Source organism: Mus caroli, unplaced genomic scaffold (genome assembly GCF_978045245.1).
Source record: "Mus caroli unplaced genomic scaffold, Mus_caroli_1 scaffold_14, whole genome shotgun sequence".
NCBI classification, from domain to species: Eukaryota; Metazoa; Chordata; class Mammalia; order Rodentia; family Muridae; genus Mus; species Mus caroli.
Window position 1 is genome coordinate 29109405 of NW_028227269.1, and position 26177 is coordinate 29135581.

Sequence of the window (26177 nt, forward strand, 5' to 3'; positions counted from 1 at the left end):
AAGACATAACTTCCAGAAAGAAATGCCACAGTAGGAGGAAAGCCAAGCAGTGGCACTGACTGCAGGATCCTGGCCCACTGAATCTGGATAAGATTCTAACAGTGCGAGGAACAGTACAGAGCATGTGCTTCCGGCAGCTCTCATTGCAGCATCTCTCATACCTGCCTTACCTTTAGAAAGTTTACCAGGGAATGAATAGAGTAAGAGAATGAATGAATAAGAGAGACGAATGACTCTCTTCGCAGAAGAGATGGGGTGAAAAGAGTCAGTATTACTATACATGGGTGATTTTCTGTCATATGATTTCATCAAATTATTACTGTACTTTTCTTTGTGATGATGAGGGTTGACTGAGGGTTCCCACACTCTGAGTGTAGGCTCTCTCATAGAGACACATTCTCAGTCCATTGATGGGTGGGGCAAATGCTCTACTCCAGTCATGGGCAATGTCAAGGAGGTTACACTAGATTTTCACATACTGTAGACAAAGTGAACAAGAATTGTTTTGTTCCCATTTGGAGTGCAGGATGTTAGCATACAGTGAAAGCTTGACTCACTCAATGGGTCATAGTGGAAACATAAAAGTGTTTCATGGGAGGTACTACTCCCTTGGACTTGCTGTAACGTGTGTGTGTGTGTGTGTGTGTGTGTGTGTGTGTGTGTGTACATACATACATAATTAGAAGTCAGTGAGTTCATAATATTTGTGTGAGTTAGCTGTTGGCTAGACTGAGCCACAGAAAGGCTAGATTGGAGGTTCCCTTGGATGTTCCTTCAGTAGCGGCCGTTTGGAGGTGGTTCTGAAGAGCAGGTTTGAAGGCCAGTCTACCAGATTCCCAGCAATGGTAAAAACCTAATGAAGAAGGAAAATGAAGCTCTTGTCTCAAAGCTTACTAACCACAGCTCCTAGAACCTGTAGCTTCTAGCTGTAGTCATGAAGGCATAGAGCCAGGGTAAAGTATTGTCCTCCTGTGAGTTTTGGCCCAAGTTCTGAGTTATAAGGACTCAGTGTTTCACAGAAATGCTTGCTGAGCACAAAACCATCCAAGTAGCGGTCTCAGCATTTATTCACGAATGAAATATTTTAAAAGCAGCTTGAAAATCTACAAAACGTGGTGGCTTCTAAAAGCGCCAGAGAGGGACGCTTTGAGGTAAAAATCAGTTTCATGGTCTATCAAACTAACCTCTTGTGAAAGAGTATCAGTCTCACTGAAATGCCAACAAACTATCACAACAGAGACAAAGCTGTGTTGCTCTAGGGGCACGAGGGATGAGTGAAATAGGAGTACTCACTACATGATCAGAAAACCATTGATTAATGCAGTCAGCAGAACAAGGCATATGAATGAATCACCCTTCGCCTTCTCCTTGCATGTACATGTGTGTGTAAGGCTGTTCTTGTTTAACCAGGGGCTAAACTCTCCCCATGTCTTCAACATGAGAAAACACTGTAAGGAAAGCAGTCAGCAATCATAATCAACTCTCAAAACACAAATCTATTCAGTTTTGAAAACTTCTAATTATAGTACATTAGTAAGTCATAATAAGAATTCAGAATATTTTAGTAAATGATTTCTTACGAATGTTAAGAGGATTCTCATATTTCATAGTGAATACCTGAAAAAGAGCCAAAACTGACAGCTGGAGTGCCTGTCCGGGGTATGGCAGGTGAGCTGCTGGGTGGGTGTCTTCTGCAGGTGTTCTTCTCCTAGTGACAAAAGAAGAGAGTGAAATAGTAATTCCCAATGATCCTAGTAAAACTGCACTATACAAACATTGAAAAGTTTAAAATTCCTGATTTTTTTATTCCGGGTACCACTACCACAGTTTGCAGGGCAATATACCTGATGTACTGAAAAGAAAAAGACAAAACTACAACAGATAAGAGACCTCAGGAGCATACACCTAATTGACACTACATTGCACTAATCAATAGCTGTACTTTTTGCAAACCATGGCTATGACAATACTGAACAAGAAGGGTTTCCTGTTTAAGCTGCAGTAACTTTTCTGACTATGGATCATCGTTCCTTCTACGGCAGATTTTTGCAGTTCCTCTAATGCATCTGGGACGACTGTCTCAAAGTAACCTGCAGCTTTCCTGACAACTCCTCCCTCTCTCCTGCTAAGAACTGTAGCTGTCTCTGTTTTATTTAAAAACCTTCTGCTACCATATCCACCACTTCCACCTCCAAATCCATAGCCACCACCACAGGGACTGCCTGAGCTTCTTCCACCAAAACTGCCCCCCTTTATGGGTCCATAATTTGATTGTTGCTGTCCACTATAATTTCCAAAGTCATTGTAGTTCCCACCAACACCAATTGTTGGTGTTACCGCCACCAAAATTTCCTCCTTCATTGTAGCCATCATATCCTCCTCCTCCACCTCTACCTCCACCATATCCATCACCTTGGTTTGCATAACCCCATCCACCACCTCCATAACCTCCTCTACCACTGTAACCAGGACCACCACCATAGCTGCCACCATCACCTCCCAATCCATTACACCCACCATCACCTCCATAACTACCTCTGCTGCCACCACCTCCACCACCATAGCCACCTCTTCCACCAAAGTTTCCTCCAGGAACAAAATTTCCTCCAAGACCCATAAAGTTGCCAGATCCACCTCCACAACCTCTGTGATCCAGCAGACTGCATCTCTTGTTTTAAAAGGGCCTTTTCACTTCACAATTATGCCCATTAAAAGTGTGGTATTAGCCGGGCGTGGTGGCGCACGCCTTTAATCCCAGCACTCGGGAGGCAGAGGCAGGCGGATTTCTGAGTTCGAGGCCAGCCTGGTCTACAAAGTGAGTTCCAGGACAGCCAGAGCTATACAGAGAAACCCTGTCTCGAAAAAAAAAAAAAAGTGTGGTATTTCTGAACAATTGTATCAACTGTCATGATCATCAAAGATTGTAAAACCAAATCCTCTCTTTTTCCCATCCTTTCCCATAGCTTCTATGACTATCTTGCCATATTTTTTCAGACTACTCTCTCAGATTATATTCTTCTGTATCTTCTTTAGTACCACCACAATTTTTTTCTTCACCATTCAATGGGTACCAGGCTTTACAGAATCCTCTTTGGAAACAGCTCTCTTTGGTTCCACCACACGCCCATCAACCTTGTGTGGCCAAGCACACATTGCAGCATCCACCTCTTCAACACAAGAGTAGGTCACTAAATGAAGTCCCTGGAACATGTTGTTTGGGGATCTCTCATTCAGTATGTAAGGGTTCCCCATTTCTCAAAATGTTTTCTTAAGCTATTGTCTGTGGTTTCAAAGCTCAGACCACCAATGAACAGCTTCCTCGACTGCTCGGATTCCTTTGGATCATGGCCCTCCATTTTGAAACTGGACTTGCCTCTTTCAACTAAAGTTCAATATGATTACATATTTCTTTAAAAAGATTCTATTTATTATTATTATGTAAGTACACTATAGCTGTCTTCAGACATACCAGAAGAGGGCGTCAGATCTCATTACAGAAGGTTGTGAGCTATCATGTGGTTGCTGGGATTTGAACTCAGGACCTTCAGAAGGGCAGTCAGGACTTTTAACCGCTGAGCCATTTACTCCAAATTAAAGTTTCAATAGTAGAACAGGTAATAGCAAAGTCCAGGACTCATAAGTTCCTGGTCACAGCAACATTTCAAGGATACATCTTACAAAAACGGTGAGTTACATTTACTTTGGATTCCTAAACAGTTCTACAGTTTAAAAAAGAAAAAAAAGAGAGAGAGAGAGAGAGAATGCTAAGGTTTTCTTTTTCTTTATTTTTTCAGTCATCCTATTAGCTAGTTAAATCTTCATAATAATCTGATAAACTGAGTAGCAAACACCTCAATTCTTAGGATATTTTGTGAGTCAAAGATAAGTAACTTAGCAAAAAAGCAAAGCAATTGGACTTGGAGATCAGTCATCTGAGCACAAGACTTCGAATAGACTTCTCGCACAGACACTGTTTCCATCTCCTTGAGACCATTTACCTTCTGTGTTTCTTAATTTTAAGAATTACAGAGCTTGCAATTTTTAAGCACATTATGAAATTGTGGGTTTGCACAGCTGATATGTTGTGAAATAGAGTTAAGAATTCAGGGTTTTGGATAGATAGCCCCAGATTCAGGCAGAGTAAGTGACTCATTTCCTTTTAAAGGTCATGAAGTTGATAGGAGATTGAAGGATATATACTGGATCTGGGAGCAGTTAGAGGTAAGTATGGGAAGAGTGACCAAAATGCTTTTCATATTAATGTTTGCAGGATTTCCTTTTTTTTAAATATTTCACTGTGAAGTAATACCAGCTAAAGAATCCACACAGAACCCTGTAGGTGAGAACCTTCATGGCCATTTGCCCTAGCCACTCCTGCTGTAGAGAGAGAATAAGCAAATGACACTCAAAACAAGATACATGCCCCACCCCCACCCCAGACCACTCCTCAGCCTAACCTCTTTTGGTCTACACATTGTAGCTTGAGTACCATTTATTTAACAGCTAATATCTACATATACATTAATATATACCATGTTTGTCTTTCTGAGTATGGGTTACCTCACTCAGAATGATCTGGGTTTGGTTTTTTGTTGTTGTTGTTGTTGTTGGGTTTTTTTTTCCCCTAGTTCCGTCCATTTGCTTGTGAATTTCATGTCATTTTTTTAAAGGAGATAAGCAATACTTCATTGTGTAAATGTACCGCAGTTTCTTCATCATGATTTAGTTGAGGAATCTCTAGGCTGTTTCCAGCTTCTGCTTATTACACATAAAGCTGCTATGAACAGAGTTGAGCAAGTGTTCTCGGATGGCGTGTCCTTTGGTTATGTGCCCAGGAGTGCTATAGTTCTCCTCACTGTCTTGTTCTCTCTGCCCCTTCTCTCCCTGACCTCTTTCTTCCTCTCTCCCCTTCCACCCTCGCTTACTCCCTCACTCTCTATCCCCCACTTTCTACACATATTTATGTTCTCTCTCTCTCTCTCTCTCTCTCTCTCTCTCTCTCTCTCTCTCTCTCTCTCTCTCTCTCTCTCTTCCTCTCTCCCTCGCCTATAAATATCAGCATTTAATTAGAGAACTTGTTTTGCTAGTTTGTTTTGTTTCTTGTTTTTAAAGAGAAGGACCCCTAAATATCCCTGGATGGCTTGGAACTTGTTTTGTATCCCAGGATGGCCTCAGAATCACAGGGATACACTTTGGTCTACCTTCCGTGTGCTGGGGTTAGAGGCGTGCAGTACTAACTCCTGCCTCTGAGGATGATTGCTTACTAATGTCCTAGTAGATTTCTGTTTCTAGAACTATATACTACATCTTGATTTATTAAAAAAAAAACTTCTTTTCTTTATTTCCTTCCCTTTTATTTTCATTTTTGAGAACTTAATATTCACTTTCTTCTGTAAATAGATTAAAAACATGTAGAATTTCAGGATTTTTAAGGACCCAATGATGTAGCAAAATGCCTGTTTGTGCTTCTTGTGTTTAACTTCCTGACCAAATGATTGTTCTATTTGGGAGGCCTGAAGTTCAAACACATGAAAGTAACTTAAGTTGAGATAGCAAGTGCGAGAAATGAGATTTGTTCTCTAGGGTCTTAGTTATAAAGCTGGTAGTCTCCTTATCTATCCATAGGTATGTGAGTAATATAATGGAGAGCATGGGTAGTATGGCTATGGACAAGGTCAATGTGGAGTTACCAAGTTCATCTGGTAAAGAAGGCTGGGAGTTTGCAGTGCAAAGTGGAGCCTGAAGAATATCACTTTGGGTAGCAGCAAGGATTTTAGAAAGTTATCAAGATAATGAGGTGTTTGGCCAATTTGATAGCAATAATAGTAAAGTTCAGATCTAGACATACTAAAATTGTAATGAGGTGTTTGGCCAATTTGACAGCAATAATAGTAAAGTTCAGATCTAGACATACTAAAATTGTTACAAATGCACATTAAAACCATGAATTGAAGATAGTCCCAAAAACACTGTTGCTGTTTTTACTGCCTAATTGGAGGACCTGAAAATGTCCAGGTGTCTGTTAAAAGGTACAAGTTTGGGGCTGGGGAGATAACCCTGTTAATGAAGTGCATTGTCTGTAAATATAAGGTACTGAGTTTGATCTCAGCACAGAAAGAAAAATCCAGGCATGATTGCACATGCTTATTCAATCATCATCAAGTAGGCAGAGATACGTTCATCTCTATGGCTTGCTGAAAAACCAGCCTAGAAGAATTGATTTGTCCCCTGTTGCAGAGAGACAACATTCCTAGACAGACAGACAGACAGACAGACACACACACACACACACACACACACACACATGAGAGAGAGAGAGAGAGATATTAATAGCCAATGTATTGACTTTTGCCTACACAAATTGCCTTTCTTAAAGTTTAAACTGATAATTTCCCCGAAAAAGTTTATAAATTTTCTTACCCAAACTGAAATAAATTCACTGCCTAAAACAAGACAAAACATTGTCTGTACTTTCTCCAATGGCTAATTCTGGTTGAAGACTAACTACTTTATGTTCTCTTTATTGTTATTCTTCACCTGGGAAAGAATAAATGCTTATGAAAATTGATAAAAGAATATCAGGTTCCACAAGCATATCTGATGCAAAGATGCCATTAAGGGATTCAAATTGTGTGCGTGTGTGTGTGTGTGTGTGTGTGTGTTTTACATAGGTCTGTGTGCAATCTGGAGGCACAAATCTGGAGGCAAGGAAGGAGGGATATTGTTCCCTTGTTTTGTCGCCCTCTACTTTATCCACTTGATGCAAGGTCTCTCACCGACCCTGGAGTTAGACTTGAAGCAACAAGCCCCATGATGCCCCTGTGTCTACCACGCACAGAACGGGTGTTACATGTGTATGCCCAGTTTTTTTATGTGAATGTTGAGGATTGAAACCCAGGTCATTGTGTGGGGATAGTAAGTACTCTTGCTTACTATTCTTTGAGCCATCTTCTAAGCTTCTGACTTAAAAAAAACAGCAACAACAACAACAACAAACTATGTGTGAGTCTTACTCTTGTTTATTTCTTTTTAAGATATGAGATAGATCTATTTTGGTTATAAAATAAGTCAACAAAAAATTCAACCACAAAAGGTATATATCAGAAAAGATCGGTTGTAAATGTTTATCAAAAATCAATGAGAGATATTAATTGGCTATGGCCTACCACTGGATTAACTACTCAAGAGTTAAATAATTTGTTTCACACATTACAAGGAGATTCAGACCTAAACAGTCCAAGATGGTTAACAGCTAAAGCAAAGAGATAGTTAACTCTGGTAGAACTGAGACTACAAGAAACATATATCACATAGATTCCAAACTTGATTGTATATTGGCTATTTTGCCTTCAATTCATTCTCCTGCTGGACTCATTGTGCAAAAGGAAGATAGAATTATGGAATGGACTTTTTTTTAGCACACAAACAAAGTAAGAAATTAAAGACTTACATAGAAAAAGTTGCTTCTTTAATCATAAAAGTTAGAATAAGACTATGTCAATTGTCAGGAACAAACCCAGTAGAAATTGTAGCACTGTATTATTAATGCTGAGATTATGTCATTGTGGGTAATCAAAGAAGATGGGCAAAGAGCTTGTAGCAACTATTTGGGAGAAATTAGCAGCAAATATCCTAAAACCAAGCATCTTCAGTTTATAAAATGAACTTATTGGATTCTCCCATGTATTATAAAGGGGATGCCAACTCCTGAAGCACCTATATTATGTACAGATAAAGTAAGTTGGGAATGGCAGTCTACAAGTAAGACAAAATGAGCCAAGTAATTCAAAGCCCATACACTTCAGTTCAAAACTCAAAGCTGTATGCAATTCTTATGGTATTATTGGATTTTCTGAATCTCGTAATATAATTATTAACTCTTAATATGTAGAAAGAGTTGTTCAGCGTATAGAAACAGCTGGATTTGGGGCTGGTGAGATGGCTCAGTGGTTAAGAGCACCGACTGCTCTTCCAAAGGTCCCGAGTTCAAATCCCAGCAACCACATGGTGGCTCACAACCATTCGTAACGAAATCTGATGCCCTCTTCTGGAGTGTCTGAAGACAGCTACAGTGTACTTACATATAATAAATAAATCTTTAAAAAAGAAAGAAAGAAAGAAAGAAAGAAAGAAAGAAAGAAAGAAAGAAAGAAAGAGCTGGATTTAATCCAGATAATTCAGAATTAACTTTGGTGTTAATACAGCTGCAACAGATAGTCAGAAATAGAAACGATCCATTATATAATCACCCCTATTCGATCTCATACAGGCTTGCCAGGCCTATTAGTACAAGAAAATGAAGAAATTGACCAATTATTAACAGAAAATGTGATGAAAACCTCAAAATTTCATTTAAAAAAAGCCATGTTAACAGTAAAAATTTAAAAAATATATGTTTTCTATCATCTGGCAACAGGTCAAGGAAATTATAAGATGTCCTACTTGTTCTCTATATAACCAAAATCCATTCCCCACCGGAAGTAGCCCTAGGGCCACCAACAGAAATAAAATCTGGTGTATGGATGTATTAGAATTTGAAAAACTAAAGTTTATGCACCATACCATTGGTACATATTCAGGGGTTTCAGTGGGCAACTGCTCTGTGTTCTGAGAAGGCTGATTCTGTAACTGCACACTTACTGGAAGCACTGGTTGTTATGAGGACACTGGTACAAATTAAGACTAACAATGCCACCCCACATGTCTCCAGTGACATGAAGCAACGCTTTGCATACTGTAATATAAAGCACATTACAGGAACAACACACACCCCTATGCAATCCAATTGCACCTTAAAGGAAATGCTTATAAAAGTTAAAGGGAGCATAAAGACCCTAGGGACAGACAAAATAATGCTCTGCTCACTTTGAATTTTCTGGATGTTAATGAGAAAGGAAGAACAGCAGCTGAGAGACACTGGGTTATAGGGAAAAACTGTGGAATGAAATCAGCCCATATACTATAACGATATGTTAACATCAGAACGGAAAACAGCAAAGGTGTTCCATTGGGAATGTAGATTTGTTTATATTTCCTCAGGAAATGAAAAGCTGTGGATACCATCAAAACCGACAAAACTGAACTGAGCAGGAGAGGTCTCCTGAAAAAACTTGGCCACTGACCCTAAAAGTACATATTTCATTGAAAACATCTCTGTTTCTAATTTCCCCACTACAACCCAATTAATGGCTTGATACAGAAGCAGGGGCGGGGCGGAATGTAGTGACAATTCTGGAATTTTGGTTTCTTGAAAAAAACAAATATTATAAGAATATGTTTTCATTTTAATCCCAGCTGTGGGAATCTGGGGATGCTTGAGACTGTCTACAGCAGCTGACTGTGATCTGTTCCTCCTTTTCCAGAGCTGAACACATAGCGAGCTACAGATAGTTTCCGTGATTGCGTGACATTTGGAATCCTGGGAACTTGTCAGAGCATACACAAATGACAGGGCCCTAAGAGGCAGGGTTGGTCGCTGATGGTCTTTCAGGGGCTGGGAGGGGGAGTATTTGTAGTTTGTTAGTAGTCATGCACAAAGAAGAAACAAGAAGAAAGAAATTCTATTCACAGATCTTTCTCTCATACACATCTATCCATCTTTCTCTCCTTTCTAGAGAGAGAGGGTGAAACTGGGGGGATAACAGGTGGGAGAAGGAAGAACCCACAAAGTAGCAAAAACCAGCTGTAGTTTCCCTTTGAAAAACCAGGACAATGCAACACTGGCAACACAGCTTTACCAGTTTGTTTGGTGTTTTGGTTTCCGCCTGTGCCAGGCATTCCCTTCCCACACACCTGTCAAGCACAGAGTAGACTCTGCAGTATGACGTTATTCACTGTTTTAGCAAGTGACCTGCCCCTGGACATTTTGATCATTTATCTTACCAGCATTTCACACTGACTACCCTTGAAGCTGAGATTGTGTGTACATAACTGTATTCCCAAAACGCATTTTTAGAAGTACATTTTTGGAGCAAGCCTGCATTTTAACTCAGTTCATCTGAATGCAGATCTTGATCCTTCTGATAGTGGACATCGCAATCACTGGAAGAAGCCAACAGGGGAAGGTAGTTTAGGCAAATCTGAAGGTTAAAGTGTGAGAGAAAACTACAACATTTTTTGGCTCAAAGCTTCTGAGTTCACAGAAATCGTGACTCGGAATGCATGGGACTGACCTAGGCCCTCTGCACATATGATGATATAGTTGTGTAGCTTGGTCTTCATGTGGGACTCCTCTCAACGGGGACAGGGGGCTGTCTCTGACTCTAGGGAAGGTCTGAAAGGAGAAGAAGGAGGGAAACTGAGATCAGAAGTAAAATTGTTTTTTTAATTAATTAAAATAGTTGTCAAAAAACTTTGTTCCTCATTTTATCTTTCTCATATAAAAAATGGTTCTAATGATGATGTGCACACACTACTGGCATTGATGAGTTAATGAATAACATCACTTTTTTAAAATTCCTTTTCAAGATTTATTTATTTTATATAAGTGAGTACATACAACTGTCGCTGTCCTCAGACACACCAGATGAGGGCATCAGATCCAGTTACAGATGGTTGCAAGGCACCATGTGGTTGCTGGGAACTGAACTCAGGACCTCTGGAAAAGCAGTCAGTGCTCTTAACCGCTGAGCCATCTCTCCAGCACCAACATCACATTCTTTAAGCTTTGATTACATCACCAATGTCACTGCAGTAATTGTGCATAATTGTGTGAATAAAGATTTCAGAAGAGCCAGGCAGTGGTGGCGCATGCCTTTAATCCCAGCACTTGGGAGGCAGAGACAGGTGGATTTCTGAGTTCGAGGCCAGCCTGGTCTACAAAGTGAGTTCCAGGACAGCTAGGACTATACAGAGAAACCCTGTCTCAAAAAACCAAAAAAAAAAACAAAAACAAAAACAAATCAAAAACAAAAGATTTCAGAAGAATATTCTATAGACTGTTTAGACTCAACTTCATTCATAAATATGTCAATTTTGAGTTTCTAAATTATTTTTTTATATTTTTATTACATATTTTCCTCAATTACATTTCCAATACTATCCCAAAAGTCCCCCATAGCGCCCCCCACTTCCCTACCCACCCATTCCCATTCTTTTGGCCCTGGCATTCCCCTATATTGGGGCATATAAAGTTTGCAAGTCCAATGGGCCTCTCTTTCCATTGATGGCCGACTAGGCCATCTTTCGATACATATGCAGCTAGAGACAAGAGCTCCAGGGTTCTGGTTAGTACATCATGTTGTTCCAACAATAGGGTTGCAGATCCCTTTAGCTCCTTGGGTACTTACTCTAGCTTCTCCATTGGGAGCCCTGTGATACATCCAATAGCTGACTGTGAACATCCACTCCTGTGTTTGCTAGGCCCCGGCATCGTCTCACAAGAGACAGCTATATTTGGGTCCTTTCAGCAAAATCTTGCTAGTGTATGCAATGGTGTCAGCGTTTAGAAGCTGATTATGGGACGGATCCCTGGATACAGCAGTCTCTAAATGGTCCATCCTTTCATCACAGCTACGAACTTTGTCTCTGTAACTCCTTCCCTGGGTGTTTTGTTCCCAATTCTAAGAAGGTGCACAGTGTCCACACTTTGGTCTTCATTCTTCTTGAGTTTCATGCGTTTATCAATTTGTATCTTATATCTTGGGTATCCTAAGTTTTGGGCTAATATCCACTTATCAATGAATACATATTGTGTGAGTTCTTTTGTGATTGTGTTACTTCACTCAAGATGATGCCCTCCAGGTCCATCCATTTGGCTAGGAATTTCATAAATTCATTCTTTTTAATAGCTAAGTAGTACTCCATTGTGTAAATGTACCATAATTTCTGTATCCATTCCTCTGTTGAGGGACATCTGGGTTCTTTCCAGCTTCTGGCTATTATAAATAGGGCTGCTATGAACATAGTGGAGCATGTGTCCTTTTTACCGGTTGGGACATCTTCTGGATATATGCCCAGGAGAGGTATTGCTGGATCCTCCGGTAGTACTATGTCCAATTTTCTTTTTTTTTTTTTTTCCAATTTATTTTTTTTAATTAGGTATTTTCTTCATTTACATTTCAAATGCTATCCTCAAAGTCCCCCAGACCCCCCTCCCACTCCCCTACCCACCCACTCCCACTTCTTGGTCCTGGCATTCCCCTGGTTCTTTTTTTTTTTTTTAATATTTTTATTACATATTTTCCTCAATTACGTTTCCAATGCTATCCCAAAAGACCCCCATAGCACCCCCCCACTTCCCTATCCACCCATTCCCATTCTTTTGGCCCTGGCATTCCCCTATATTGGGGCATATAAAGTTTGCAAGTCCAATGGGCCTCTCTTTCCATTGATGGCTGACTAGGCCATCTTTCGATACATATGCAGCTAGAGACAAGAGCTCCGGGGTTCTAGTTAGTACATCATGTTGTTCCAACAATAGGGTTGCAGATCCCTTTAGCTCCTTGGGTACTTACTCTAGCTTCTCCATTGGGAGCCCTGTGATACATCCAATAGCTGACTGTGAACATCCACTCCTGTGTTTGCTAGGCCCCAGCATCGTCTCACAAGAGACAGCTATATTTGGGTCCTTTCAGCAAAATCTTGCTAGTGTATGCAATGGTGTCAGCGTTTAGAAGTTGATTATGGGATGGATCCCTGGATACGGCAGTCTCTAAATGGTCCATCCTTTCATCACCGCTACGAACTTTGTCTCTGTAACTCCTTCCCTGGGTGTTTTGTTCCCAATTCTGAGAAGGTGCACAGTGTCCACACTTTGGTCTTCATTCTTCTTGAGTTTCATGCGTTTAGCAAATTGTATCTTAAATCTTGGGTATCCTAAGTTTTGGGCTAATATCCACTTATCAATGAATACATATTGTGTGAGTTCTTTTGTGATTGTGTTACTTCACTCAAGATGATGCCCTCCAGGTCCATCCATTTGGCTAGGAATTTCATAAATTCATTCTTTTTAATAGCTGAGTAGTACTCCATTGTGTAAATGTACCATAATTTCTGTATCCATTTCTCTGTTGAGGGACATCTGGGTTCTTTCCAGCTTCTGGCTATTATAAATAGGGCTGCTATGAACATAGTGGAACATGTGTCCTTTTTACCGGTTGGGACATCTTCTGGATATATGCCCAGGAGAGGTATTGCAGGATCCTCCGGTAGTACTATGTCCAATTTTCTGAGGAACCGCCAGACTGATTTCCAGAGTGGTTGTACAAGCTTGCAATCCCACCAACAATGGAGGAGTGTTCCTCTTTCTCCACATCCTCGCCAGCAACTGCTGTCACCTGAATTTTTGATCTTAGCCATTCTGACTGGTGTGAGGTGGAATCTCAGGGTTGTTTTGATTTGCATTTCCCTGATGATTAAGGATGTTGAACATTTTTTCAGGTGTTTCTCTGCCATTCGGTATTCCTCAGGCGAGAATTCTTTGTTCAGTTCTGAGCCCCATTTTTTAATGGGGTTATTTGACTTTCTGGAGTCCACCTTCTTGAGTTCTTTATATATGTTGGATATTAGTCCCTTATCTGATTTAGGATAGGTGAAGATCCTTTCCCAATCTGTTGGTGGTTTTTTTGTCTTATTGATGGTGTCTTTAGCCTTGCAGAAGCTTTGTAGTTTCATGAGGTCCCACTTGTCAATTCTCGATCTTACAGCACAAGCCATTACTGTTCTATTCAGGAATTTTTCCCCTGTGCCCATATCTTCAAGGCTTTTCCCCACTTTCTCCTCTATAAGTTTCAGTGTCTCTGGTTTTATGTGAAGTTCCTTGATCCACTTAGACTTGACCTTAGTACAAGGAGATAGGAATGGATCGATTCGCATTCTTCTACATGTTAACAACCAGTTGTGCCAGCACCATTTGTTGAAAATGCTGTCTTTCTTCCACTGGATGTTTTTAGCTCCCTTGTCGAAGATCAAGTGACCATAGGTGTGTGGGTTCATTTCTGGGTCTTCAATTCTATTCCATTGGTCTATTTGTCTGTCACTATACCAGTACCATGCAGTTTTTATCACAATTGCTCTGTAGTAGAGCTTTAGGTCCGGCATGGTGATTCCACCAGAGGTTCTTTTATCCTTGAGAAGAGTTTTTGCTATCCTAGGTTTTTTGTTATTCCAGATGAATTTGCAGATTGCACTTTCTAATTCGTTGAAGAATTGAGTTGGAATTTTGATGGGGATTGCATTGAATCTGTAGATTGCTTTTGGCAAGATAGCCATTTTTACAATGTTGATCCTGCCAATCCATGAGCATGGGAGATCTTTCCATCTTCTGAGATCTTCTAGAATTTCTTTCTTCAGAGACTTGAAGTTTTTATTATACAGATCTTTCACTTCCTTAGTTAGAGTCACGCCAAGATATTTTATATTCTTTGTGACTATTGAGAAGGGTGTTGTTTCCCTAATTTCTTTCTCAGCCTGTTTATTCTTTGTGTAGAGAAAGGCCATTGATTTGTTTGAGTTAATTTTATATCCAGCTACTTCACCGAAGCTGTTTATCAGGCTTAGGAGTTCTCTGGTGGATTTTTTAGGGTCACTTATATATACTATCATATCATCTGCAAAAAGTGATATTTTGACTTCATCTTTTCCAATTTGTATCCCTTTGATCTCGTTTTGTTGTCGAATTGCTCTGGCTAGGACTTCAAGTACAATGTTGAATAGGTATGGAGAAAGTGGACAGCCTTGTCTAGTCCCTGATTTTAGAGGGATTGCTTCAAGCTTCTCACCATTTACTTTGATGTTGGCTACTGGTTTGCTGTAGATTGCTTTTATCATGTTTAGGTATGGGCCTTGAATTCCTGATCTTTCCAAGACTTTTATCATGAATGGGTGTTGGATCTTGTCAAATGCTTTTTCCGCATCTAACGAGATGACCATGTGGTTTTTGTCTTTGAGTTTGTTTATATACTGGATTACGTTGATGGATTTCCGTATATTGAACCATCCCTGCATCCCTGGGATGAAACCTACTTGGTCAGGATGGATGATTGTTTTGATGTGTTCTTGGATTTGGTTAGCAAGAACTTTATTGAGGATTTTTGCATCAATATTCTTAAGGGATATTGGTCTGAAGTTTTCTATCTTTGTTGGGTCTTTTTGTGGTTTAGGTATCAGAGTAATTGTGGCTTCATAGAATGAGTTGGGTAGAGTACCTTCTGTTTCTATTTTGTGGAATAGTTTGTGAAGAACTGGGATTAGATCTTCTTTGAAGGTCTGATAGAACTCTGCACTAAACCCATCTGGTCCTGGGCTTTTTTTAGTTGGGAGACTATTAATGACTGCTTCTATTTCTTTGGGGGATATAGGGCTGTTTAGATCATTAACCTGATCTTGATTCAACTTTGGTACCTGGTATCTGTCTAGGAACTTCTCCATTTCATCCAGGTTCTCCAGTTTTGTTGAGTATAGCCTTTGGTAGAAGGATCTGATGGTGTTTTGGATGTCTTCAGGATCTGTTGTTATGTCTCCTTTTTCATTTCTGATTTTGTTGATTAGGATGCTTTCCCTGTGCCCTCTAGTGAGTCTGGCTAAGGGTTTATCTATCTTGTTGATTTTCTCAAAGAACCAGCTCCTTGATTGGTTGATTCTTTGAATAGTTTTTCTTGTTTCCACTTGGTTGATTTCGCCCCTGAGTTTGATTATTTCCTGCCGTCTACTCCTCTTGGGTGAATTTGCTTCCTTTTGTTCTAGTGCTTTTAGGTGTGTTGTCAAGCTGCTAATGTGTGCTCTCTCTAGTTTCCTTTTGGAGGCACTCAGAGCTATGAGTTTTCCTCTTAGAAATGCTTTCATTGCGTCCCATAAGTTTGGGTATGTTGTGGCTTCATTTTCATTGAACTCTAAAAAGTCCTTAATTTCTTTCTTTATTCCTTCCTTGACCAAGGTATCATTGAGAAGAGTGTTGTTCAGTTTCCACGTGAAGGTTGGCTTTCTATTATTTATTTTGTTATTGAAGATCAGCCTTAGTCCATGGTGATCTGATAGGATGCATGGGACAATGTCAATATTTTTGTATCTGTTGAGGCCTGTTTTGTGACCAATTATGTGGTCAATTTTGGAGAAGGTACCATGAGGTGCTGAGAAGAAGGTATATCCTTTTGTTTTAGGATAGAATGTTCTGAAGATATCTGCCAGATCCATTTGATTCATAATTTCTCTTAGTTTCACTGTGTCCCTGTTTAGTTTCTGTTTCCATGATCTGTCCATTGGTGAAAGTGGTGTGTTGAAGTCTCCCACTATTATTGTATGAGGTGCAATGTGTGCTTTGAGCTTTACTAAAGTTTCTTTAATGAATGTGGCTGCCTTTGTATTTGGAGCATAGATATTCAGGATTGATAGTTCCTCTTGGAGGATTTTACCTTTGATGAGTATGAAGTGTCCCTCCCTGTCTTTTTTAATGACTTTGGGTTGGAAGTCAAACTTATCAGATATTAGAATGGCTACTCCAGCTTGTTTCTTCAGACCATTTGCTTGGAAAATTGTTTTCCAGCCTTTCATTCTGAGGTAGTGTCTATCCTTTTCTCTGAGATGAGTTTCCTGTAAGCAGCAAAATGTTGGGTCTTGTTTGTGTAGCCAGTTTGTTAGTCTATGTCTTTTTATCGGGGAGTTGAGTCCATTGATATTAAGAGATATTAAGGAAAAGTAATTGTTGTTTCCTGTTATTTTTGTTGTTAAAGTTGGCATTTTGTTCTTGTGGCTGTCTTCTTTTAGGTTTGTTGAGGGATTACCTTCTTGTTGTTTCTAGGGCGTGGTTCCTGTCCTTGTATTGGTTTTTTTCTGTTATTATCCTTTGAAGGGCTGGATTCGTGGAGAGATAATGTGTGAATTTGGTTTTGTCGTGGAATACTTTGGTTTCTCCATCTATGGTAATTGAGAGTTTGGCTGGGTATAGTAGCCTGGGCTGGAATTTGTGTTCTTTTAGTGTCTGTATAACATCTGTCCAGGATCTTCTGGCTTTCATAGTCTCTGGTGAAAAATCTGGTGTAATTCTGATAGGCTTGCCTTTATATGTTACTTGGCCTTTTTCTCTTACTACTTTTAGTATTCTATCTTTATTTAGAGCATTTGTTGCTCTGATTATTATGTGTCGGGAGGTATTTCTTTTCTGGTCCAGTCTATTTGGAGTTCTGTAGGCTTCTTGTATGTTCATGGGCATCTCTTTCTTTAGATTTGGGAAGTTTTCTTCTATAATTTTGTTGAAGATGTTTGCTGGTCCTTTGAGTTGAAAATCTTCATTCTCATCCACTCCTATTATCCGTAGGTTTGGTCTTCTCATTGTGTCCTGTATTTCTTGGATGTTTTGAGTTAGGATCTTTTTGCATTTTACATTTTCCTTGATTGTTGTGCCGATGTTCTCTATGGAATCTTCTGCACCTGAGATTCTCTCTTCCATCTCTTGTATTCTGTTGCTGATGCTCGTATCTATGGTTCCAGATTTCTTTCCTAGGGTTTCTATCTCCAGTGTTGCCTCATTTTGGGTTTTCTTTATTGTGTCTACTTCCCTTTTTAGGTCTAGTATGGTTTTGTTCATTTCCATCATCTGTTTGGATGTGTTTTCCTGTTTTTCTGTAAGGACTTCTACCTGTTTGATTATGTTATCGTGTTTTTCTTTAAGGATTTGTAACTCTTTAGCAGTGTTCTCCTGCAATTCTTTAAGGGATTTTTGTGCTTCCTCTTTATTGTCTTCTGCCTGTTTAGCAGTGTTCTCCTGCATTTCTTTAAGTGTGTTATTAAAGTCCTTCTTGAAGTCCTCTATCATCATCAGGAGATATGCTTTTAAATCCGTGTCTAGCTTTTCCGGTGTGTTGGGGTGCCCTGGACTGGGCGAAGTGGGGGTGCTGGGTTCTGATGATGGTGAGTGGTCTTGGTTTCTGTTAGTAAGATTATTACGTTTACCTTTCGCCATCTGGTAATCTCTGGGGTTAGTTGTTATCGTTGTCACTGTTTAAAGATTGGAGCAGAAGCTGTGTTCCACTCACCAGCAGTCTCTAAATCCTGCGGCGGGGGTCGTGGGTAGCTGACGGTACCCCGGTGCTGGTCCAGCCGGAAGAGGCCTGTGGTCCTACTCAGGCCGTTTTTCTGCTTCCCTAACTAATGCAGTCTCTGGTCCCGCGCGCAATTGGATTGGAGCAGAAGCTGTGTTCCACTCTCCAGAAGTCTTAAGATCCTGTGGTGGGTGTTGTGGGTAGCTGGTGAGTGTCAGCCGACCCTGCGCCCCAGCTGCCCCGGTGCTTTTCTGACCGGAAGAGGGTTGTGGCCCTATGTAGGCCGGATTTCTCTCTCCCCAACCAGAGCAGTCTCAGGTCCCGCGTGATTGGACTGGAGCAGAAGCTGTGTTCCACTCACCAGCAGTCCCAAAATCCTGTGGCGGGGATCGTGGGTAGCTGGCGGGTGTCAGGCAACCCTGCGCTCCCGCTACCCCGGCGCTGATCCGGCCGGATGAGGCCTGTGGCCCTACTCAGGCCGGTTTCTGCTTCCCTAGCTAATGCAGTCTCAGGTCCCGCGCAATTGGATTGGAGCAGAAGCTGTGTTCCACTCACCAGCAGTCCCAAAATCCTGCGGCGGGGGTCGTGGGTAGCTGGAGGGTGTCAGGCAACCCTGCGCTCCCGCTACCCCGGCGCTGATCCGCGAGTTTCTAAATTATTAATACTCACTGGAAGAATATAAATAATTTTATGAAATGCCATGCTAAATATGGATTTTGTTTTTCATTCCATTTCGTATGAGTCTCTGGCTGTCTCTGCCTTTTAGATCTTTCAAAGTATTGTAAGGTTACTATATAAAATATTGTCTCACGTGCACACACTATGTTGGAGGAGGTAGTGAAATGTTGCAATACATTAATTTAGAAACTTATGCAGTATAGCAAAATAATAAACACCGAGGAAACAAAGCCCTCCCGCTCAACTACATGAACCAAGGCTGTGAAACAACTGTGATCATAAGGCTGGAAACATCCAGTTTTTAAGTGAGTCGAAACTGCAATTGAAGTAGGTTTCAAGCTCATGAAAAGCTGATACTCAGAATACAATATGTTAACTTCTATGATGAAACGGAACCTCCATCTCTGCTATGAGGAAAGTGGTTTCTGTAGGGAACATTGTCTACAACGGACCAACAATGTGAACCAACCAAGCTTATGTGTAATGTATAGAGGAAAGATGGGTGAAAAGTTTAATTACTAACTTGAAGTGAAGAAGCATTTTTTTTTCATTTAGCTTAGCTACTTCAGAATACTACGGAAAGGCTGGAAAGTCCTCTGAGACGTGTGTATTTGCCTGTCTCATTGGTAAATCTCATTTTCCGGGCAGAGTAGAGTCAAAGCAACAGGTACCTATGGGTTTGCCCTGGCTGAAGTTTGCTCCCTAATCCCAGATCACATCTCTCACTGCATACAGACTGAGGAATATAAAAAACATTAAATATGGGATACTAAATGCTCAGCTTTTTATCCAAGCACAAGTAAACAGTATTTTAGAATACAGGACATTAATTAAGTTCTACATTTATAAATATAGGTATTTTCTCTGCTATTCCATGTTTCTGGCATGGCCTTAGGTTTCTATCGTAATGATAAAGCAACACACCAATAGCACCTTGTGGTCAGAAAGGCTGATTTCACCTTAGACTCTTCCACATCACCATTCATCACCAAAGGCTGGACAGGGGTGGTGGTGGTGGTGGTGGTGGTGGTTTACATAAGTTAGAAGCTTTGATATAAGACTCAAAACCACTCCAGTGAACCCCTTGGGCCATTGTGTCATTAATGCACCTAAAGACAATTGTTGTTCCTTGAGAGCTCTTGGGGAAAATGTTCCAACTTTCACACATAGTGCAAGATCCTTAGGGAAATTTCAAAAGGGATCTCACTGAGTTTCTGGTCCAGAACGCCATGGTCTCCAGCACTTGGAGATGCTTCAGAGGTTATCAGGTTCTGGGTCCTTTATCAAACAAACAAAACAACAACAACAGCAAACCATTTGCTCTTGCCCCGTCCATGATGGTCCATTCCACCAACCAGGACCTCCTCCTTCTCAGCCTCTGTCAATTTGTCTTTCAACATGGCTGCTTGGTGAGAGAGTTCGGACACACATACGTATTACAAATATGTCATCCGCTTCCGTTCTTCTGTCTCCAAGATGTATAGCCTTGCAAACAGTCCAAACCTAGCAATTATCCAGTCTATCACCCGCCCCTTAGTCACAGGCCCCTGGTTCTAGCACTGCACCCAGGAGACCTGCCTTGCCTTCTCAGAGTTATTTAGATAACACGCTATGACGGTGAATCAGAGTTGTCATACAGAGTTGAGCGTTCCTCCCACAGAGGGCATGCAGGCTGCTACTCTCTCAGACCCTCCTTTCTGTGTCCTCACTGTGGCCCTGATTAACAAACCTCAGACTCACTCTATATCATGGCACGGCTCCGTGACAACAGGGACTGTGAAACCATAAGCATGACCTCAGAAAGATATGGTAGTCAAAAACCAGTATAAACCATTTTGTTTCGGTGATTTAGTGGCTTTGAGATGAGAGGAGTCCAGGAACTCAGGGATTCTCACCCACGGAATGAATGGTTCCCACTTGAGATGTTTCTACCGATGACCACCAGAGGGCGCCCGTGCTTTATCCTGCACAAAGGAAACGCTGGCGAAAGCCACCTATGGACATCGTCCAAATCAGTTTAGATAATCAAAAGGTGGTACAGAAAATGGTCGCCCACTGCAACGAGGGCAATGGGATTGCAGCTCTCCCTAGTGAGTTCTCAACTTCCAGGGAGGAAGCATGAGCTATGTGAGCCTTTTACATAGTTGTTCTCTAGATTGGAGCTGGGTGCCCCGATGGCTTCAATCTGCATGGGTTGTTGCCCCAATCCACTGGCCATGTTTGTGAGGTGTGTGTGCGTGTGCGTGTGTGAGAGAGAGAGAGAGAGACACAGAGAGACAGAGACAGAAACAGAGAGAGAGAGACAGAGAGAAACAGAGACAGAGAGTCAGAGAGAGACCCTTAAAATGGCTTCACCCGCTCTTTATTCAAAGATAATATTTTTGTCTGCCACCAGAGGTCTGATGTTTGTTATTGAATAGAACACACTCAAAAGTAGTTTAAACACCACCCACAGCTCTTATGATTCTCTTAGAAGGGGAGAGAAGATCGGAGAGTATTAATGTAGTGTTTGTACGAACCCTTCCTTCTCTCTGGGCTGAGGCCCTGATATCTGTTTGTTTCCTGTTTGTTACCTGTTTGTTTCCTGTTTGTTTCCTGTTTGTTTCCTTAGTGAGACAAGGAAGAGGCAGATGGCTCCTAATACATCTTTCCACTTTAATCTTGTGGGTCCTAGTGACAAAACAAAATCATCTGAGAACTTTCTAAAGCCAGGAAGAAACAAAAGCAAAACCAGGTGTGAGCCGTACTCCCACGGGGCCTGGGGTCCAATGTGTGAAGACAGGGATAATGAGATGATCACCTTAGAGGGCTCTCAGAGGCATGGCAAACGTGGTGCCAGCAGCTCTTGCCCTTTCCCCTACCCCCTTCCCTCTCCTTGCTAAGCTGTTAGATTGATTCCCTTAGTCAGGCACCTCCACATTCCTGAAGCTAGGCACATTTGGCCATTTTCCTATGCCTGACCCATTCCTGGGGCTGATCACCAAGGTCCTATCATGTCACCAGCACCACAAGGGCAGAAGGAAGTTCACTAGGACTCAGACTCCTCTGAGCCAGTAAGGCCAACACTCTCCCAATATACATCCAAGGCCCATGGGAAGATAGATGAGCCACCAGGGCCCAGGGTATATTTTATAATGGAAACCAACTCAGCTCCTCTAAACCTTGGACAACTGTGGCCACAATTAACATTCATCACCAGCTGGCTCCCCTAAACCCATTGGCTGTCCAGTTATCCTCAGACATAAAATCTTATACTCCCTATTACAAGACATGACTAAACCCAAATCTCCCCCTTTGATACACACATACTCATGGCCAAACCCTCACTTGGGTTGAGATCATCCAACAAACTCTTTCCCTTCTCAATGGGAGCCTTCCTTTAACATTTCCCACTGCTTTCTCTGTGCCTATCTGCAACACCCTCCCTGAGCCACAGTCCCTCTTACCAGCCATGTCCCACTTGTCAACCACCCATTACCAACTGCTTGTCCCTAGCCATCCAAGCTCCCTTGGGAACCAAAGGCGGGTTCTCTCAACCTCTCCACACCGACCCCCAAAATTTGTTACCCAGCATCCCTTTCACCATTTAACAAAGGCCTCCCTGGTCATCCGCATTCCCAAAGTGTCTCAGCTTCAAGCCTACCTGGGCACCCCACGGAAGGCTATGCTGGTATAATGGGAGTCTTTCTGATTGTATTTTCCCCAGTGCGAATCCTGTTTTTTGGTGACTGTCAGCCCCAATTGACCTTACATTGCCCAATTGAATTCTACTGGCTCCTCTCAAGAATTCATTTCCCTGGGGGGCATAATAGGTCTTTTTGCCTATTATGATAGGTATAAGTCTGGCTAGTGCCTTAACTGGAACAGCTGTGACCAGTAGGACTTTGAGTCATTCTTTGTCACAGGTCAAGATTTCAAGGCCAAATTAAAACTTTCTACAGACTCTACAGCCCAGTGTCTGGCCTCCCTCAAAGATGGCTTTATTTCTCTGGCCCAAGTCTCCCTTCAAAGCAGCCAAGCTGTAAACCTCTTAACAGTGGAGAAAAATAGGAGCTTGTCTGTCTCTTGGAGAAGGATGTTGTATTATGCCAGTGAATTGAGGGTGGGAGAGGAAAATATGTATAAACTAACCCACCTTCCTGAGGACCTACTAAGCAGAACATCCCTCTTTGACTCCAGTGCCACATGATGGTTTGAGTCTCCCCGAAAGAACCGGGTCTGGCCTTCTCTGGCCCCTCGTCAGCAGTGTTTTTCTGTTACTCCTTGCCCTCTATTCCTTAACTGTCTTCCCTCTTTTTTTTAACCAAGCAAATCTGACAAACCAATATATCCAAACTTTTAGTAAACTCCTCCTCAGGTATTACAAACCTCTCATCACTGAAGATGACATCGTTTATTCGTCTAGCCCATGAACGCCTCATCTAGGCATGGGGACAGTCTCTTGACGGAGGTCTCCGGGAAGATGACTCACTTCTACAAATGACCTTCTCCACGCCAGATAATTTACATGCTTACACGAGACCATCACTGATTTGTGCCTTCAAAGATCTTCCCAGCTCCTCTACCCAGAGTGTTCTGAATCTGCCTGATTCAGATTTTTTTGCCTTGCTTAATAAAGGATCTCTTTGTATTGGAAATTGGCGTTTGGGTGTGGTCTGTGCCCAATTGGGGATCCAGAGGGCTGCACCCTCTGTTCACAGGTTCCTTCACACCTGGAGGGGTACAAACCATCCAACTTAGGTAAGACCTCGGAAGGGACTTGCCTTCTAAGCCTCTTACTCTCCCTACCTCCTCCCCCACTGGCCCCACTTTCAATCCTGTTAGATTAATGACACTCTTCACCCCTAAGCAGCAGGAAGTAGCCAGAAAAAAATGACACCCACTTGCCCAGCACCTAGGCTCAAGCACGGCCAAGATGGTACGTCCAGCTCTTCTCTCTTCTCTCTTCCCTCTCCCTTGCTAACCATCAGAGTCCCTTATTTGGACACTTCCACATTCCTAGAAACCAAGGTTTATTCCCTTATTTGACCACTTTCTTATGCCTGACCCATTCCTGAGGCTGATTACCAAGGTTTAACTATCAAAATATCAAGGTACAGCAATCAAAGTCCCCCATTGGCTACCTTAATCAACACATCCAATCAGAACTTACCAACCCATCCCAGTTCATTCCAACAAAGACCTTTCCTTTTTACCTCTTGTGGCGGTTTGAATATATTTGGCCCTGTGAGTGGCACTATTTGGAGGTGTGGCCTTGTTGGAGAAAGTGTGTCACTGTGGGTGTGGGCTTTAAGACCCCCTCCTCCTAGCTGCCTAGAAGCCAGTCTTCTCCTAGCAGCCTGCAGATGAAGTTGTAAAGCTCCTCCTACACCATGCATGCCTAGATGCTCCTACCTTGATGATACCAGACTGAACCTCTGAACCTGTAAGCCAGCCCCAATCAAATATTGTCCTTATTAGAGTTGCCTTGGTCATGGTGTCTGTTCACAGCAGTAAAACCCTAACTAAAACACCTCTTAAAATTACTCCTGCAAAGCTATTTGCTGCTGTTTCTGCCTGATTCAGATTCTTTGCCTTGCTTAATAAAGGATCTCTTTGTATTGCAAATTGGTGTTTGGGTGTGGTCTGTGCCTAATCGGGGTTCAGTGCACGGGTTCCTTCACATCTGGAGTGGTACAAACCATCCAACTTAGGTAAGACCTCGGAAGGGAAAAGCATGAACAAATGACAGTGCTGTCCAGCCTGAACAGAGTGATCAGGAAAGATGCCTGGAAGAAGGAAGTGTGCACTGAAAGGAAAAAAGCAAGGGAAAAAAAAAAAAACAATAGAAAAACACAAGGGTGGGCTGGTGAGATGGCTCAGTGAGTAAGAGCACCCGACTGCTCTTCCGAAGGTCCAGAGTTCAAATCCCAGCAACCACATGGTGGCTCACAACCACCCGAAATGAGATCTGATGCCCTCTTCTGGTGTGTCTGAAGACAGCTACAGTGTACTTACATATAGTAAATAAATAAATCTTTAAAAAAAAAAAAAGAAAGAAAGAAAGAAAGAAAGAAAGAAAGAAAGAAAGAAAGAAAGAAAAGAAAAACACAGGGGTAAAACTGGCAACAGCAAGTCCAGCATGGCTGCTTAGATGCAGAGGTAAAGTTGTTAGCAACCAGGCATCTCCACCACCTGCCCCAGGGATCCAGCAATAGCAGGAAACACCATCACTGGATGCTAAGAAGCAACACATTCCTAGTGTTGCCATAAGTCACATGTCCTCCCCCTGTGCGTGTGCTACAACCCCTTATAAAAGGCCAGGCCCTCCTCTACTCTCTTCTTCCCTCCACCCTCGCCAATAGGCAGCCTCTGTATGCCTCCTCCCCAACAAACCTCCCATGTGAGATTTGTCGCATGGTGTGATTTTATAGTAGCCATAGTTTACACTATAACAGGCTATGCTGGGCCTGGGCACTACACCACAAGCTCTCATATTTAGTCAAGAAGCAATGGAAATTGAGAAGCAATCAAAAGGGTTGAGAAACTTCTAAGATGAAGTGTGGTTAAGAATCTCAATTAAGAACTTAAGCCATGGGGACCAGAGAAAGTTGCCAAGGAGGAAGAACATGAGCTAGAGGGCTGAGGATGATGACAAATGAGCCAGAAACTCTCCGCGCAGTGCCCAGGAGCAGAACGGCCCTCCCTGGAGGATCAGTTAACAGTAGCTGGTTGTTGCTGCAAAGCAAGAGCCTGCATTGAGGTGGAAGTGAGGGAAAGACCATTGCAAGAATAAAGGATGTTTCTACCTGGATCTGGACACACACACACACCCGACAGTGCCCACCCATTAGTCACCCCTTTCCCTTCTCTCCTATCTACTGACTATCTAACAGCTCAAGTGTCTGAGACAAATAGGCTTTTGCATCCATCTCCAAGGCTTCAGTTATCAGCCGTCCTCTGTAAGGAGCCGTCCTCACATTCGCCATTATAAGATGGCACTGACACCTGTGTTCTAAGTAGTAAACAAACCATCTGCACATGCGCTGGGGTAGTTTCCCACCCCATGTGCTCTGCCTTTCCCGTGATGACAACTCTGGCTGATGGGCTGCAGCCAATCAGGGAGTGACACGTCCGAGGCGGAGGACAGTCCTCCATAAAAGGGAGGGGGCTCCACCATCTCTCGCTCTCTCTCTGGCTCTCTTCTCCACTGGCTCCTGATGGGGTAAGCAATAAAGCTTGTGCCGCAGAAGATTCCGGTTGCCCTGAATGTGTTCTTACCAGGGGGAACAAAAGCGGCGGGCAACAGTCCTCCACTTCATGGTCAAAATGGCTAAAACAATAATAGCAGGAAAGTTATATGTGGATAATTGAAAAAAGCCACCATTGGCCAGACAATACAACCTTTGTTCCTTCTACAATCCCCAGTCCCACTCAGTGTGCCTTTCTTCAGTTCTAAGTGTGTGGCTCATTATCTCAGCAGGTGACTCAACAACAAAACAGAATCTTCCATCTTCCATTGGACATTATCAGCTGGCTCATTGA

General features: G+C 42.1%; 1 pseudogene; it reads right to left on the reverse strand.

Annotated features, from left to right (window-relative positions):
• Positions 1-1929: 1929 nt before the first annotated feature.
• LOC110307320 (uncharacterized) lies at positions 1930-3230 on the reverse strand (annotated as a pseudogene).
• Positions 3231-26177: the final 22947 nt, after the last annotated feature.